We start from the raw sequence: 13,232 nt of genomic DNA, 5'->3' as shown, positions 1-13,232 counted from the left end.
AAGTTCAGCCACACATACAAGATGCTATAGTTTGAACACAAACTGTTCTTTCATCTTTCTTTGCCACTATTTACCTTTATTCAAAATGGCCTATGTACTTTTCCCTCTGTATGGCCCGTGCTTTCCTGCACCTATGCCATTGCTCACACTGTTCCTTCCAAGGCTAATGCCCTAGTCTGTTATCAGTCAAAATCTTTCAAAGGTTAACTTACAAAGGCCTGTTCAAATCCCATGAACTTCTCAATGACATTTCTCTGCTTTCCTGATCCAAAAATAATATTTCTCCCATCCTAACTCCCATACCACTTGGTTGACGTTATTTCCCTAAAACTAATAGTTGTTCTTGTGCTATAATTATTTTTCTCAACTTCATCCCTCTTGGCAAGTGTGAAAATGCCTACGTAATTTCTGTATCCTCTAAAGCCCTAGCACAGGGCCTGGCTTCTAAATAGGAGATCAGATGTAAAAAAAAAATTTGTGAACTTGAAAAAGGAATAAAGACAAGCAATTGGTGAGTTCATTAAGAAAATCAGACCAAGGAAATCCTTTCTGAATAATACATGTTATAAGATGTCTCCTTCTAATAATTTCATCAAGACAACTCCCATCAAGAACACACTTTATCTGATGATTTACCTGGGATCTGTACATCTCTCAGTTAAAACCAACCCAAAGAGATAGTGTCCTTAGCTGAACTACTTCATTAGATACACATGTGGCGGCCCGAAAGTGGGGACAATCTGTGACTTACATAACCTCAAATCCTAAACTCTAAGGGATTTTCTGGCCCCACGTGCCACTTCTCTGTTGGTGGTCTATGCTCCATTATTTCATAACCGAAGGCAGAACATTTCTAATGCTACCAGGTCAACAAGCTGTGGGAGTTCAAGTAACTCCCATATGAGGCTCCTGGTGCCCACATATCCCCAGGAAGCACTGGCTTTGAGACTAAACTGGGAGTTGACAACTAAAGTTGTCAAGTGGTTTTCTCATATCAAATGGGGTTTTATTGGGTCTAAGGAGAGTGAGTCACAGAGGGATCAGACTCAATCAAACTAAACCCAAATGAGAAGAATAACATTGCCTTCCACTCCCACCAGGCATGTCTGAGCTGGGAGCCATCCTGGATCTTGCGTGGCCTCTCAGGGTCACTTTGGTTCTGAAAATTACAGAATTCCACAATTGGAAAAGCACCGGGAGATAAATGGTTCATTCTCCCACTCAGAGCAATCATTCCCCAGCAATCCTGGCCACCTTGCTTAAATACTTCCAGTGACGAAGAAATCACTATCTCTTAAGATAGCCTCTGCATTTTCAGACAAGTCTATTTATAAATTCCTTTATTCATTAGATTTCTCCTGACCTTTATAAGCCCTGGAGGCAAGCAAGCGCCAACAATAGGGCCTGCCTGAATTCTATCTTATCCTAGCTCGTGAGCACTGAGATGAACAAGCATGCACACCTTGAGGGTGCTACTTTATATATTACCCTTCACCCACCATCACCTTCCATCATGTGGCAATGTGGTCACCTGTGAGCCCTGAAATCTGGCTGATCCACCTACTACAAAAGCAGCAGTCAATAAAATGAACTATGAGCACCTTATCTGTTTTCCGCACAGATCTAGGACACCTTAGCTTTGCTGCTTGCCCTAATTCTTAAATGCACTCAACTCCAATCTTATTCAACCTCAAATCCTTTTAGAGATTTCAATTCTCTGTTAGCTCCCAGAGATTTCCAATAACCTAACTCTACATATTTCAATTCCAATCCAACAAATTCAAATCATGTGCTAGCTCAACTGGTTGGGCCTACTCAGACAAATGCTATGTAAAGCAAGAGTAATAGTTCTGCTCATTGCAGTCCTGACAACAGACTGAGCAGGTGGGCACAATTATTTATTTTACAGGCTTCCTCAGCAACTCCAATTAATGGAGAATCCCTACACTCCCTTAATTTCAGTAACTTCTGATGGACTTCTTCTGGGTTATGCTGAGTGGTCAGTTGTATGGCTGATCTCAGGAAACTGTGGAGTGCTTGATAAGGAAGCTACAGGATCCAAAAGGACAAATATGGTAAAAATTTGGGAACCAGATTTTAAACATGCTCACCCACGCCCTTGAAAGTTAACAAGAACTCAATATTCGTGAATGTTTAACCATCTATGGAAATATTTTCTGAAGTAATCTTCTTAAGAGATGATTTACAAATGTGCTGATAAGATTAAAATACAGCCTAAATAAATCTCAGCATGGGGCTTAGGTCCCTCTCTAAAAAGGGAGGCATGAAATTAAAATAGAACTAATCTAAGAGAAACTACTCATTAACACCAACATATTGGTCATGAGAAAGTGAAGGAGTGACTGTTTTTAGAATAAAAATTATTCAACCACTATTTCAACCACTGCCTGGGGAGAAGTTTTTCTGATAATAATGCCAATCAGAATTATTTGGAAAGAAGTATCACTAGAACAGAACAGTTTATCAGACTATCAGAATACCATATCTTAATGTAAATACCACATAGAAACATCCAGTTCTCTTTGTTGTAATTCTGGGACCTTGAATTTGGTTTCCTGGGTAGAGCTGGCCACTAGAAAGCAATGACCTGAACATTATAAGATTTCCCATGGTAAAACTTCTAAATTAGGTATTTTGTTGATAAATTATTCTTTCCAGGAAGAAAAGAGTGAATTGATTCCCTAGGACCTGATTACTCTTAGGATAAGCCATAAATTGAACCAAATTTGTAAGCCCTGGATTGGTGATGACTACAGCAGGGTATAGATTTGAGAGGCCCGACCTTAGTAGTTTGTTGTCTCAGCCTCACTACCTCATTTTTCCACAACAATATGGTATTTATAAAATGCAATGATTAGAGATTCATGAGCTCTAACATTTTAACTCAACCCTGAGTCTTCCCTTTCACTTTTCACTTTCATGCATTGGAGAAGGAAATGGCAACTCACTCCAGTGTTCTTGCCTGGAGAATCCCAGGGACAGGGGAGCCTGGTGGGCTGCTGTCTATGGGGTTACACAGAGTCAGACACGACTGAAGTGACTTAGCAGCAGCAGCAGCAGCTGAGTCTTTTCATCTATACATAAGGTTGGACAAGATAATTTCCACTGCCCTTTCCAGTCTTAGAATTATTCTTGCTATTAGAAATAACAAGATTTCAGTAAGGTGCCTAGTTACAAACAAAATTTACAACTAAACGGCCTTTCTAGATACTTATAATAAGCAGCTGGGGAAAAAATGGGAAAAGTGCCATTTACATAGGGCGTGTGTGTGTGTATGTGTGTGTGTGCACACATGCTAAGTCACTTCAGTCATGTCCAACTCTTTCATAGGGCAAGAAGATTTAAAACTAGGAATATGCCTGACAATAAATGTACAGATCAATATAAAAAGTTACAAAATTTTACTGAGGTCTGTAGAAGAAGACCTGAATTAACATAGAAATAACATGTTCCTGATAGGGAGACTCAATATTGCAGAAATATACACTATCCCCCAGTTTAAGCCACAATTTCAATACAATCACAACCAATGGAACTTTTTTGAAATCAAATACATTTAAAAATGTATATGTAAAGAGAGCACTTATTTAGTATCTTTCCAGTTGGGGTTTCCTAGAGGAGGCACAATTTTCTAAGTTTTTTGTATAAAAGAAAGTCTTGTATACTTTTTGAAGGCAAAAAACCCCACTTTTCATTGCTTTAATACATCATCAAGCCTAGAACATACATGTAGTACTGTGAACCTGGCATTCTCAGATTTAATAGCTGTATAAAGCCAGCTTTCATAAGCAACCTTGAAAGCTCATACTATAGACTGATTTTACTGAAGCATAAATCTGAATTGGGCGCTCTGTGAAGTCAGTGTGCGGTAGTCAGTAAAACAGTGAGTGAGCCTAGCTGACTGCCTAGAATTTGCATCTCAAAGAGGTTGATTTTTGTGTGTATTCTATGAGCTATCATTTATGTAGTAATTTTCATTTAAGACCCAGAAGCTACTTCAGTTCAATTCAGTTTAGTCGCTGAGTCGTGTCCAACTCTTTGTGACCCCATGAACCACAGCATGCCAGGCCTCCCTATCCATCACCAATTGCCAGACTCTACCCAAACCCATGTCCATTGAGTCGGTGACACCATACAACCACCTCATCCTCTGTCGTCCCCTTCTCCTCCTGCCCTCAATCTTTCCCAGAATCAGGGTCTTTTCAAATGAGTCAGCTCTTCGCATCAGGTGGCCAAAGTACTGGAGTTTCAGCTTCAACATCAGTCCTTCCAATGAACACCCAGGACTGATCTCCTTTAGGATGGATTGGTTGGATCTCCTTGCTGTCCAAGGGACTCTCAAGAGTCTTCTCCAACACCACAGTTCAAAAGCATCAATTCTTTGACCCTCAGCTTTCTTTATAGTCCAACTCTCACATCCGTACATGACTACTGGAAAAACCATACCCTTGACTAGATGGACCTTTGTGGACAAAGTAATGTCTCTGCTTTTTAATATGCTGTCTAGGTTGGTCATAGCTTTTCTTCTAAGGAGCAAGCGCCTTTTAATTTCACGGCTGCAGTCACCATCTGGAGTGATTTTGGAGCCCCCCAAAATAAAGTCAGTCACTGTTTCCACTGTTTCCCCATCTATTTTCCATGAAATGATGGGACCGGATGCTATGATCTTAAGTTTTCTGAATGTTGAACTTTAAACCAACATTTTCACTTTCCTCTTTCACTTTCATCAAGAGGCTCTTTAGTTCTTCTTCACTTTCTGCCATAAAGGTGGTGTCATCTGCATATCTGAGGTTACTGATATTTCTCCCAGCAATCTTGATTTCAGCTTGTGCTTCCTCCAGCCCAGCGTTTCTCATGATGTACTCTGCATAGAAGTTAAATAAGCAGGGTGACAATATACAGCCTTGACGTACTCCTTTTCCTACTTGGAACCAGTCTGTTGTTCCATGTCTAGTTCTAACTGTTGCTTCCTGACCTGCATACAGGTTTCTCAAGAGGCAGGTCAGGTGGTCTGGTATTCCCATCTCTTTCAGAATTTTCCACAGTTTATTGTGATCCACACAGTCAAAGGGTTTGGCATAGTCAATAAAGCAGAAGAAGCTATTTAACTTTTCAATTATATTTTATTTAATATTAATTTATTTTTATTCAATTACATTTTATTCTACAGGAAGAATTATACATTCTAAAGAGTCGGATACAACTGAGCAACTAACACAACAACAGGAAGAATTATACATTACAATGCAATTCACAAATTTAGGACACCTGACAATCTATTCGTGAATGGATACATGCGCGCGCGCGCGCGCACACACACACACACACACACACACACACACACGATGGGTGGTTGGCCACAGGGCTCTGAAGATGCAGAGGAAGAACATGACAAGTTCAAAGTGGGAACAAAAGTGGCTAGGGATGAATGGTTAAAGATCAAGAAGAAAATACAGATTGGGGAAATGAAAGGAGACTGAAGAAACTTTCTGAAGTTTAAATGAAATGAGTAAGGCTATAGAAAGGTTCTAATTTCATTTAACAAATGTGTCAAGTATTACACTAGGGCTAAGAGTTGCAGAAAAGGATCACACACTACCCCTATCACTGCCTTGAAGTGATAGTAGATGAGACATACAAGGAAAAATTGCTCTACAGTGTGGTGGATAGTAGGAGAGAGGTAAGGTCAGGGTGCTGCAGAAGTGCAAATGCAAAGCATCTAAACCAGATTGCAGGGATCTGGTAATGTTTCTCGAGCAGATCTTGAGCTGAGTCTTCAAGAATAAATATGTTAGCTTAGTGAACATGGGAGATGGGAGTTTTCCAGGCAGGAGTGAGGCACAACATATGAAATGGCATGAAGTACATTGCAGAATGCCACTGAAAACTTTAAAAGGTTAGTTAACATCATCAGACTTGTGATTCAGAAAGATACAGCATCAGAATGGAGTCTAGCTTGACTGATGGCCCAGAAATGAGTTAAGATGCTGCTATTTGTAATTGAGAGGAAAAAAATAATGAATATATGAGTTAAGGCATTTGTAATGAGGATGGGAGAAGGGGTGACATTTGACAGTTTTTCTGTATGAGGTAAAATATCCATGAAGTGGAATTTACCTTGTGATTCACTGTAAAGTCCAGGATGTGAACTTCAGTTTCTAGACTCAGAAACTTGGTTTTGGCTGTTCATTGAGACTGAATCTACAATTCACATTAATACTGATAAGGTTTTAGAGGCTAATTAAGACCAGAATGGCAGATGATTATTTGTAATGAAACAGATTAATTGTCCCAGTGACTATAACTTTTACTTTGGCACATTCAGATATTTTCTCCTTGGAAAAAGATATATATGAAAATTCAATCATTATCAGAAGATTGCTTGATCAACATGGAATTAGAGGACAGGGAAATTAAATTGTGTGCTTTAAACATTTAATAACATCAGGCCACAATGCAGCAAGAGAAATGTTCAAGTTTGTGACCTACCTTCTCTCTCCTGGACAGTACTTGCACAGGCACAACCAAAGTATGCTTCTCACTCTTGTGTTCCTATGTCATCTTTGTTAACTAACAGCAGTTTATGAATATTCTTCAGACAAATATATTTAGTCAACTCTTAATCTGCCCAGGCTGTCTTTTAAGGGTGATTTTTGGGTAGCTTTGCCTTGATTTGTGCTGAATTTACAATTTAATTTTCAGTTGTAAATCTAATTTCCCTTATTTCCAAGATCTTAGAAATGAAAGTGGAAGAACAACTGACTTCTTAGTTACCATTTACGTCCTACAATCCAAGCAAAAGATGAAAAAGACAATGGAGTAGGAGGGAAATGAGTAGGATCCAAACAAAATATAGTTTACAAAGAGATGTTCTTAAGGCAATTAACCATAGGCTGGATATATAAAACTTTACAACTCAAACAAATTAAATACATATGCAATTTATATATGGGCTTCCCTGGTGGCTCAGACAGTAAAGAATCTGCCTGCAATGCAGGAGACCCAGATTCAATCCCTGCGTTGGGAAGATCCCCTAGAGTAGGAAATGGCACCCACTCCAGTATTCTTGCTTGGAGAATCCTGTGGACTGAGGAGCCTGGCGGCTACAGTCCATGGGGTTACAAAGAGTCATACTAACATACACACATATGTATATCGAATAATTACATTGTACAATGTGTTAAATGTCAATTATATCTCAATAAAGTTGGGGACAAAAAAAGAAGCAATCGTGTACGTTACAGTGAAATACAGAAACGAATAAGATTGTGAATGAGGAAGATAATGAGATCTAAAAGTACAAATAGATATAATGCAAAAATGATAAATGCTTTAAGGGGATTTGGAGAGGATAGTAAACAAAATGCCAAAATAGTTCTGAAGGAGGAATTATTCCAGGTGGAGAAGTCAAGAAAAAGTGGCATTTGTCTTACAGTAGCAGTGAAAGTCTTGGTAAAAACAGATTCAAATAATTTTTTCCATTGATAATCAAATAACCTTTAAAATCAAAGATATGCCATATTAATTAAAATTTTATCATTATTTATTAATACTTATATCCAGTTATGAAAAACTTTATGGATATAATTAGATATACATTTTTAAAATGGAAAAGCTAAACAGAAAAGTAAATAAGGTGTCAAAGCTTAGTAATTGTGCATAGGCCTCTGTGGCCCCAGGGTTTCATTGTTACTCAATATTTCCTTGTTTGAACAGCTCATACAACTCAGTAACAAAACAACCCAATCAAAAATGGGCATGAGTTTGAGCAAACTCTGGGAGTAGGTGAAGGACGGGGAAGCCTGGCGTGCTGCAGTCCATGGGGTTGCAAGGAGTCAGACACAACTGAGCAACTGAACAGAACTGATATGGAATACTACTCAGCCATAAAAAAGAATGAAATAATGCCATTTACAGCAGTATGGATGGACCTAGAGATTATCATACTTTTTTAAATGAAGTAAGTCAGAAAGACAAATATCATACGATATCACTTACATGTGGAATCTAAAATATGACACAAGTGAACTAATCTGTGAACCAGAACAGACTCACAGAGAGAACAGACTTTGTGGTTTCTAACAGGGGGGAGGGGTGGGGGAGGGATGGATTGGTAGCTTGGGATTAGCAGATGCAAACTACTATATATATGTACAACTGAATCACTTCGCTGTATACTAGAAACTAACACAACTTTATAAATCAACTATATTTCAATAAAATTAATTAAAAAAAAATTTCCTGTTTGGCTCTTTTGGAGGTCAAGCAGTTTTCTTACTAGTTGGCTCTCTCAAAGGGATGACCAAGAAATGAAAAAATAATTTTTTTTTTCTTAAAAGGTATATTTGGGACCTAAAGGGAAGGGATGGGGGGAGGGGAGGGACACTCAAGAGGGAGAGGATATATGTATAATTATGGCTGATTCATGTTGTTGTATGGCAGAAACCAACCCAACACTGTAAAGCAATTTTCTTCCAATTAAAAAAATAAATTTAAAAAGAAAAATGGTATACTTGGTCTTATTAACCCATGGATTTTAGAATTTTATAATTATACTTTTCATTTAACTTCATTTTATTGATTTAAACCTACTGGATCTTTTATTTTAGTAGGAAAATATACAATTCACTACAACAGCAACTAAAGGAGTAAAATATCCATTAACTATTATACTTTTCTCCCCCATCAGTTCCATCTCTCTTCATTTTATACCCTCAGAAACACTCCTCATTATACAGAACATTATGCAATGCTCTTTGCATCTGATCATCAGAGCTAGATCAATCATTGCTTAAAAAAAAAACTCCTTTAAGTCTCTGAACCATGAATAAACCAGAGATCACAAACCTTTTGAAGACTGTTTTTCCTTAGCACAAAAACTATAACAAGGAATAAGGGAAACTCATCATTTGCATTTGTTTAGGTTTCATGACTTATAAAATTATCTCATTAAGCTTGAGATACAGGGAAAGGTAATAATCCATTTACAGTTGAGAAAACTTAGGCTCTGAGAAATATAAAGTGGAAAAAAAACAGACCTGGGAGTCGTGCTTTTTGATTCTAAGTCCTGAATTTAAGGCCCATTCCCATCCTTTGGGTGAATATTTCTCCATTTTAAACCACAGGGATTCTTTTTTGTTTTGTAGAACATCTCCCATTTGTTCAAGAAAATGAAGGTCTAATCTCCTTGGCTACCTTGCCTGAGGCAACATATGTGGCCACCCAGGTGTACACTGCATATCTTTAGTGGTTACCATTCACAGACCACAATGAGAACTGTGTCCCTGGAGTTGTATAATGTCATGATACTGGTATTGACGTTTCTAATACCTGCTAACAAGGCCTGTACTTGACTTTCTATCTTGTACTTGGTCACTGAGTGACAGTGTGGCAAACTCTTAAGAAGAAGTCAGGCTTGGAGAGAAGACAGTGGCATGCAGAATGAAAGATTATACATAAGTAGCTTTGGATCTGTGATTTTTTTTTAGTAGCAGATTCAGTTTCCTAATTATGCTGGGCTTAGCTCATGCCAAAAGTATTTGAATTTGAAATTCGTTAAGGACTTACTTGAGAATGAAAGCTAACATATTAAAGGCATGTTGACCACTGGGCAGCCGAAACTAATGACAAAGTGTCTACGAGCTAAAAGCTCAGGCATTTTACATAAATAGGCAAGAGGTGAACTCTATTATTAAACTTAGTAATAAAAGTGCTAAGTCGCTTGATCATGTCCAACTTTTTGTGACCCTATGGACTGTAGCCTACTAGGCTCCTCTGTCCATGGGGTTCTCCAGGCAAGAATACTGGAGTGGAAGGAAGGAAGGAAATGTATTTTCTTCTCCAAGGGATTTTCCTGACCCAGGGACTGAACCTAGGGCTCCTGCATTGAAAGCAGATTTTTACAATCTGACCTACCAGGAAGCCCAATAATAAGTGCTGCTGCTGCTGCGGCTAAGTCACTTCAGTCGTGTCCGACTCTGTGCGACCCCATAGATGGCAGCCCACCAGGCTCCCCCGTCCCTGGGATTCTCCAGGCAAGAACACTGGAGTGGGTTGCCATTTTCTTCCTCAATGCATGAAAGTGAAAAGTGAAAGTGAAGTCGCTCAGTCATGTTCGACTCTTAGCAACCCCATGGACTGCAGCCTACCGGGCTCCTCCATCCATGGGATTATCCAGGTAAGAGCACCGGAGTGGGTTGCCATTGCCTTCTCCAAATAAATAATGAGGTAACATTAATTCAGAGCTCACTATGTTGTCAGCACTTACATATCTTTTTTCACTTAATCCTTAAAATAATATTATGATTAGTATTACAAAGATGAATACCACTGTATAATTAATACCATTGTATTATTACTCTTTCAACATTACAGATAATGAACTAAGGCAAAGGAGAGGCTAAGTAACTTGCCCAACATAACTCAGCTCAGTATCAGTTCAGTTCAGTCGCTCAGTCATGTCCAACTCTGCAACCGCATGAATCGCAGAACACCAGGCCTCCCTATCCATCACCAACTCCCAGAGTTCACCCAAACTCATACCATTGAGTCGGTGATGCCATCTAACCATCTCATCCTCTGTCGTCCCCTTCTACTCCTGCCTTCAATCTTTCCCAACATCAGAGTCTTTTCAAATGAGTCAACTCTTTACATCAAGTGGTCAAAATATTGGAGTTTCAGCATCAACATCAGTCTTTCCAGTGAACACCCAAGACTGATTTCCTTTAGGATGGACTAATTGGATCCCCTTGCAGCCCAAGGGACTCTCAAGAGTCTTCTCCAACACCACAGTTCAAAAGCATCAATTCTTTGACCCTCAGCTTTCTTTATAGTCCAACTCTCACATCCGTACATGACTACTGGAAAAACCATACCCTTGACTAGATGGACCTTTGTGGACAAAGTAATGTCTCTGCTTTTTAATATGCTGTCTAGGTTGGTCATAGCTTTTCTTCCAAGGAGCAAGCGTCTTTTAATTTCATGGCTGCAGTCACAATCTGCAGTGATTTTGGAGCCCCCCAAAATAAAGTCAGTCACTGTTTCCACTGTTTCCCCATCTATTTCCCATGAAGTGATGGGACCAGATACCATGATCTTAGTTTTCTGAATGTTGAGCTTTAAATCAAATTTTTCACTTTCCTCTTTCACTTTCATCAAGAGGCTCTTTAGTTCTTCACTTTCTACCATAAGGGCGGTGTCATCTGCATATCTGAGGTTACTGATATTTCTCCCAGCAATCTTAATTCCAGCTTGTGCTTCCTCCAGCCCAGCGTTTCTCATGATGTACTCTGCATAGAAGTTAAATAAGCAGGGTGACAATATACAGCCTTGACGTACTCCTTTTCCTATTTGGAACCAGTATGTTGTTTGTTCCATGTCTAGTTCTAACTGTTTCTTCCTGACCTGCATATAGGTTTCTCAAGAGGCAGGTCAGGTGGTCTGGTATTCCCATTTCTTGAAGAATTTCCCACAGTTTATTGTGATCCACACAGTCAAAGGCTTTGGCATAGTCAATAAAGCAGAAATAGATGTTTTTCTGGAACTCTCTTGCTTTTTTGATGATCCAGCAGATGTTGGCAATTTGATCTCTGGTTCCTCTGCCTTATCTAAAACCAGCTTGAACATATGGAATTTCATGGTTCACGTACTGCTGAAGCCTGACTTGGAGAATTTTGAGCATTACTTTACTAGCATGTGAGATGAGTGCAATTGTGCGGTAGTTTGAGCATTCTTTGGCATTGCCTTTCTTTGGGATTGGAATGAAAACTGACCTTTTCCAGTCCTGTGGCCACTGCTGAGTTTTCCAAATTTGCTGATATATTGAGTGCAGCACTTTCACAGCATCATCTTTCAGGATTTGAAATAGCTCAATTGGAATTCCATCACCTCTACTAGCTTTGTTCGTAGTGATACTTCCTAAGGCCCAACTGACTTCACATTCCAGGGTGTCTGGCTCTAGGTGAGTGATCACACCATTGTGATTATCTGGGTCATGAAGATCTTTTTTTGTACAGTTCTTCTGTGTATTCTTGCCACCTCTTCTTAATAACTTCTGCTTCTGTTAGGTCCATACCATTTCTGTCCTTTATTGAGCCCATCTTTGCATGAAATGTTCCCTTGGTATCTTGAATTTTCTTGAAGAGATCTCTAGTCTTTCCCGTTCTATTGTTTTCCTCTATTTCTTTGCATTGATCACTGAGGAAGGCTTTCTTATCTCTCCTTGCTATTCTTTGGAACCCTGCATTCAAATGGGTATATCTTTCCTTTTCTTGTTTGCTTTTTGCTTCTTTTCTTTTCACAGCTATTTGTAAAGCCTCCTCAGATAGCCACTTTGCTTTTTTGCATTTCTTTTCCATGGGGATGGTCTTGATCCCTGTCTCCTGTACAATGTCACGAACCTCTGTCCATAGTTCATCAGGTACTCTGTCTATCAGATCTAGTCCCTTAAATCTCTTTCTCACTTCCACTGTATGATCAATCATAAGGGATTTGATTTAGGTCACAGCTGAATGATTTAGTGATTTCCCCACTTTCTTCAATTTTAGTCTTAATTTGGCAATATGGAGTTCATGATCTGAGCCACAGTCAGCTCCCGGTCTTGTTTTTGCTGACTGTATAGAGCTTCTCCATCTTTGGCTGCAAAGAATATAATTAATCTGATTTTGGTGTTGACCATCTAGTGATGTCCATGTGTAGAGTCTTCTCTTGTGTTCTTGGAAGAGGGTGTTTGCTGTGACCAGTGTGTTCTCTTAGCAAAACCCTATTAGCCTTTGCCCTGCTTCATTCAGTACTCCAAGACCAAATTTGCCTGTTACTCCAGGTGTTTCGTGACTTCTTACTTTTGCATTCCAGTCCCCTATAATGAAAAGGACATCTTTTTTGGGTGTTAGTTCTAAAAGGTCTTGTAGGTGTTCATAGAACTGTTCAACTTCAGCTTCTTCAGCATTATTGGTCAGGGCATAGACTTGGATTACTGTGATACTGAATGGTTTGCCTTGGAAACGAACAGAGATCATTCTGTTGTTTTTGAGATTGCATCCAAGTACTGCATTTTGGACTCTTTTGTTGACCATGATGGCTATTCCATTTCTTCTAAAGGATTCTTGCCGACAGTAGATATAATGGTCATGAGTTAAATTCACCCATTCCAGTCCATCTTAGTTCACTGATTCCTAGAATGTTGACGTTCACTCTTGCCATCTCCTGTTTGA

Source organism: Bos indicus x Bos taurus, chromosome 8 (assembly GCF_003369695.1).
Source record: "Bos indicus x Bos taurus breed Angus x Brahman F1 hybrid chromosome 8, Bos_hybrid_MaternalHap_v2.0, whole genome shotgun sequence".
NCBI lineage: Eukaryota > Metazoa > Chordata > Mammalia > Artiodactyla > Bovidae > Bos > Bos indicus x Bos taurus.
Note: the sequence above shows the minus strand (reverse complement) of the source record.